The sequence below is a fragment of the Pyrus communis genome, chromosome 1 (assembly GCF_041283825.1).
Source record: "Pyrus communis isolate YQ-2024b chromosome 1, ASM4128382v1, whole genome shotgun sequence".
NCBI classification, from domain to species: Eukaryota; Viridiplantae; Streptophyta; class Magnoliopsida; order Rosales; family Rosaceae; genus Pyrus; species Pyrus communis.
The window spans coordinates 19,445,437-19,451,436 of NC_142565.1; the positions used below are offsets into that span (position 1 = coordinate 19,445,437).

General features: G+C 35.1%; 1 long non-coding RNA gene across 1 annotated transcript; it reads right to left on the reverse strand.

The window, feature by feature from the left end:
• Positions 1-2,065: 2,065 nt before the first annotated feature.
• Positions 2,066-3,991, reverse strand: LOC137743281 (uncharacterized). The gene is made up of 2 exons (XR_015966262.1): positions 3,551-3,991; positions 2,066-2,595 (listed from the first exon to the last, which is right to left on the reverse strand). It is a non-coding gene; the product is annotated as an uncharacterized LOC137743281 (long non-coding RNA).
• Positions 3,992-6,000: the final 2,009 nt, after the last annotated feature.

Sequence of the window (6,000 nt, forward strand, 5' to 3'; positions counted from 1 at the left end):
TAAAATGGGTATGCTTGAACTCCTAAGGACCTCACGAACACAAATATGTAGTTTTTTCCCTCAATCCGTGACGATTTCAAGAGTTTGTGGTGTTGTCCGTACGAAAAGGATAAGAAAAATGAGAGAGAGAGAGAGGGTCTCGGGATAGGGCAGAGAGAGAGAGAAATGAGGGTGAGTGTGTGTTGTCCAAATTCAACCAACCAAAGCCCAAAAACGACCACACAACGAGACAAACATACTAGGGGCAAAACCGTCATTGCACCCCTACGGTACGAAATGTCCGGGACGGGCTGTCACAGCAAGATTATGCTTATTATTTTCTAATTTTATATTTTCTACTTGACTAATAATAAGATCTACAATACTATTAGCTTGTGGATTTTCTTCACTATGCAAAATATGATTACGCTTTCTCAGTGGAAAATAACAAACTAAACTATTTTGATCTAGATTGATTTTTCTTTTTTGTGGTTCACTAATTTCTAAATTAAGGTAATCTATCATAAACTATAGTCTACCTTTCTCTAAAGTTACAGCTAATTGGTTTTTTTTTAACTCTCTTTCTTCTCTTAGGGTCTCTAAAGTATGATATGTTGCTCGTTTTATTGCAATAAGTTATGATGCACTTCTGTGTTATTATATTTACTAATAAATGAAGGGTGTTCAAGGTAACCAAGATAAAACTTCTGATTCTTCAAAGTCTTGCTAATTCTATTGGAGATATATGCTAATCTTCTATTTATGCTAGTTATAGTTAGGTGTCTAGGAGAATAAATATCTGGTGGTTGTGGTTGACAAAGTCTACAAGGACAATAATATCTAGTGTTCATACAAAATTAAGCAAGTGTGTAATATTAGTTGTGTGAATGACTTCCATTCTCAAGGTACTTTACTATTAGAATTATACTATTAAAATGCTAAATTCGGCTATGATACCAAATTCATAGCAAAAACCCAGTTAAATAGTTGGATGACCATTATAACAATTAGACATAAAACCTTGCACATGGAACTCGACATGTTTCAACATGACGACCACTCACAATGCAGGTATAAGGCCTTAAAGGCTGAACTCAAAGGTACAAAGAACTCAGAGGTACCTTGGTTAATGTCTAGTTATTTGCATGGCAAGTATTCAATTATGAAAGAGTGCTCGAACAAAGTATGATCGTCAGTTTAACAAGTTAATAATATAACTACAATATTGTTTTCCTATTTTGGATTGAAATTCTAATTAAACAAACACACTAAAGAAAGAAAGAAAACTTACTTAAGACTTGGAGATTACTTGAATCTGTACACTTAAACTTTTATTGATATATAAAATGTCTACAAGGAGAAGTGTTTACAAAGGATGCTAGGAAAGCTTCATATGCTCTATGCTTAAGTGTTTGCAGATTGAGGTGTGGTGTGGTGTTTACAATGAGGGAAAGCCTCTCTTGTATACATGAATGAGAATATGATTGTACAAAAAATCTTTTCAAAATAAATGGTGTATATGTCACTTTGGGTAATTGTCAACTTTTTCTTAATTTGTCACTTTGCTTCAACTGTTTCTGAATCTGTTGGAATTGTCAACACTGTTTTTGAAACGTGCACTAAATTATTGTCTTTTTTTTTTCTTTGTCTCCTTTTGCTTTTGTTTTGATAATGGCCATGTGAACTTGTTGCATACCTTGTGTCCATGGAGCCTACACTTGTCTTCTTTTCCTTATGCCTATTTTAATTATTATAACAATCTTTTGTCTTGATGATTAAACTCAAAGTTTTAAGACCATCTTCAAAGGAGATGTCAAATATGTCAAATATGATTAAAAGACATTTAAGTGTTCTCCAATGGATATGTCATATATGATGTGGCATGTGAGTCATTTGACTCCTTACTTTCTAATTGCCTTTTTTACAGTAAACAAAGAAGAAGTCAAATATATTTAATTTAATTTTTAGTACATGGGTCCCATTAACAACCAATAGAATAAAAACAAAAACAAACTTCGATTATTTTTTAATAGTTAATGTAATACTAGACCCAATAAAATAATAAAATAAATATTTGACACATCTATTGGAAAAAAAGAGAATTTAGCACTTGTATTTAATTTGCTATATCAGCCATCAAATAAAATTTTGACATACTATATTTGACATCTTATTTGGAAATGCTCTAAGAGATCTTTCGTTAGTTGTCTATTTAAAAAAATAATTAAACATAATAAAAAAACAAAAAAAACCCCAACATACGATGAGATGGAGGTTAAAGCTTTGGGAATGGAGATGACGAAGGAAAAGTGCTGCCGGGCAGTGAAAAAATAAAAAATTTACATAAGTCGAATTTATCAGTGCTATCCCTTTAATTAAACTCGCTTTTACGGTAAACATCAATCAAAGTTCCCAACTAACACGCACTGTACCGGCGCCGTCGCCACCGCCACCACTACCCTCCATGCCAGCGCCGTCGTTGCCCTCCTCCATGCCTTATTTCGTGTTGCCAATCCCAGAAATTCAACAAAACAAGAAAGAAAAAAAACCCAGACCAATCCTCATGCTTCGCCCCGTCGGAGCTGTAGAGTTGAACAATTGTCGTCATCGTTGAATCTTTTCCCGATGGGAAACCAGTAGAAGGAAGAAGAAGAATTTGTTGGAATATGATTATGATAACATGATTTTCACAATATTGATAATCATGTGCGAAGGTACATTATAACTACTAATATATATATGATTGTAATAAAATAAGTTAATTAATTAATAAAAGAAATAATATAGTTATTTATTTATTTAATTAGTGAAAGAATATAAACAGTTGTATTTCAACATTAGAAGTTATAACTTTTATTGAAGAACACAACTCTTCCAGAAAAGTTACTTCCATCTTTATATATTTATCAAATCCTCATTCAATTTCATACTCACCCTCTCATTTAATTTCATACTCACCCTCTGTTCATGTGAACGATACTTCCCAATTTCTATCATTGGCATCAGAGCCAGGTTTTCATGAATCAAAACAATTTGCCCATTTTTCATCCGAAGATGTCTTGAACTACATCCGAGACTTTTTCTTCGTCAAGTAACGAATCCAACAACGTTCCTTCTAAGTTTCAACTTGCAGAGAAGAGGGCGTTGGTGACCAAGGAAAATATTGAACCGATTTTGATCGAAAGTTCGAAATCGTCATTTGAGAATTTTCCTGTATAATCCAAAACTCACAAAAATACCCAATCGTTCGAAATCCCATCCTACAACCCATTTGAACCTAGGCCTGAATTAACCCAACAATTTGAACTTTATTCCCCTACACCGTTTCATTCTACAGAGAACAAAATTCTTTCTGAAAATAAACCATTTTATCATACAGATTCATCCAACAATTATCAGAATTCAGAAAGTTTTTACAGTCCCATTAGGCCCTCAGACAACCCATTTCAATCGGGGTTTCTGGCTGCAAAGATGAAACTTGCACAGAAAATTGAAGACCTGTAGCGTCCTTTTAGACCCATAATTTCAGAACCCTTTTCTGCAATTTGGTCACAAAACCCAAAAGGCTTACCCGCAACATCGCGATTGATTCGTAGTCCTTCGCTAACTACTGCAAATCTGAGACTGAACCCGCGATTTTCGCGCCTTCCTCCACCGTGGACTCGCCACAGCAACCCACTGAACCATAGCAGGCAGCAGCGTGGTAATGTTCTTTCCCCGTGATCTCGTCCTCTCGCGGTAATACACAATACCGACGACACCATTATCCGCCAAGGAGAATTGTCTCAGCCGTTCGAGATTATCCGCCAGGCTGCGGAACAAAATTTTTCCAGAGAAAGCAGACAGTGGAACCGGTTTTCTCTCAGAGGAATTGTTTTGAAAATAAATGAGAAGAAGATTGTTCTGAAAATAAAAAAAAAAGTTGAATTTAGTTTGGGGGAGACTTCACGTGGAGACTACACAAAAGTCAAAAGTTTTGGTGATATTTCAAAGGCATCACGTGGGGACGAAATCGAAGGCAACAGTACTTTTGGTTCTTTGCACAGTGACAGTGTACGTGAAGAGGAAAACTGTTGGTGTCCATCACAAAGTCACGATCAAAAAAGGACCTCCTCCATTATTCAAGATTCATTGGGTCTGGACAATATACGATTAGAGGTGGGCTCATCTTCACGCGAGCCGAAATCGAAGAGCCACCTGCAACCTTTTCCTACAACCTTGACAGCTCCCTTCAATTCAAACCCAGGTTTTATTAATCCGGTTTACCCTAACAATTTCACTCATGAAGTTGATTTGTAGAGTACTTTGAATAATAATAAGAAAGATCAAAAGTGGAAGTAAGGGTTTAATTTTTGGAATTCTAGAGTAAACGTGCTTAATTATTTGGATCAACATAATACCCGTTACAGTTTTATATATCTTGATTTGGCATAAAGAGAAATTTAGACTGCAAAAAATTTAAGGGGGCCAAGATCCCTAAGAATTGAAAGAGAAGCCAATAGTCAAGAAGAGGCTGCTTTTGTGCACGAAAATAGAGGAAGAATTGATCACACCTGGCCAAGTAGACAAGTAAGAAATTCACAAGCCTTCTATCGACGTGATCGCCTGAACAAGTATTCGTCTTTCACTGATTGGACAAAGCCTTTGTGAGTGTGTGCGGTATCTGCTACTAAGAATAAATAAGTCTCTATTTTTATTTTATTTTGTTTTTTTTTTTAGACTTTAATTTATTAAGAACATTTAGCATTTGTGACTTGTAATAATTAAAAGTACACTAGTAGTATTTGTATTTGTATTTCAGTTGGTATTAAGTGTTGTGTTTGTTTTGTAATTTTCTGAGCTATGGCAACTAAATCTTCCAAATCTGAAGTTTTTAAAATAGAGATGTTGAATAACATTAATTATCGAATATGGAAGAGAATGATCACCTATCTTTTAACCCATGACAAGACTTTGTACACTATCAAAGAGGAGAGACCCCTTGGGCCCTCTTGAGTTTATAATAAATGGGTGGAAGATAATGAGTTGGCTAAGGTTACAATTCTCAAGTACAAGGAAGATAAATTAATACATCTCTATAAAGAATATGATTTAGCCAAAGAAATCATGGATTCCTAAATCTCAAATGTACATTCAATTATTGCTTGAGAAATACAATGGGACAAAAATGGAGGAAACTGATTCTGTGGTCGATCATATTACTAAAATGGAAGTAATGGCAAAAGACTTAGCCAATGTTGGCAATCCAGTTTCTAATAAAATGCAAGTTAGTGTTCTTCTTGGTAGCCTCCCAAATTCTTGGGAAAATGTAGTTACGTCCATGATTTATGGTCAAGTTGAATTAATGATGGATACATTGCCTGCAATGTTGGCCATTGAAGAAGTTCATAAAAATTATAGGAAAAAAGAAATTGGACAGGGCAGAGCCAACCTCCTCATAACGGAAGATTCTTAGAAAAACAAGCAACATATGCACAAGCCACATAGTAGTAACAAGCGCCTGAACTTCAAAAAGTTTGGACACCGCAAGCAGAACAAATTTAAAGGAAAGGAGAGTGCATGTTACAATTGTGGAGAGACTAGTCATTATAGGTATAAGTGCCCAAAACGACACAAGAACAACAAAAATCCTAAAGAACTTATTTTGACTATCTCCGAAGCACTCATTGTTGAAGATCAAGGATAACGGTGGATAGACTCAGGAGCAACTAGTCATGTATGCAAGGACAAAAGTTGCTACATCAATTTCAAGGAGAAAGTACTAGGTGAACATCGTTTCTACATGGGCAATAATACTTATGTCGATATTTTGGGTGAAGGAGATTGCAAGATCAACAATAGTAAATCTACCATTGTGCTTAAAAATGTTCTGTTTGCACTAAATATAAGGAGGAATCTTGTCTCTGTCTCTGTCCTAGAAAAGAAAGGTTTTGAGACAAGGTTCATGAATGGTGCTGTCATTATTGGGAAAAAAGGGTTATATTTATGTAAAGGGAATAAGATTCGATGATATGTACTCAG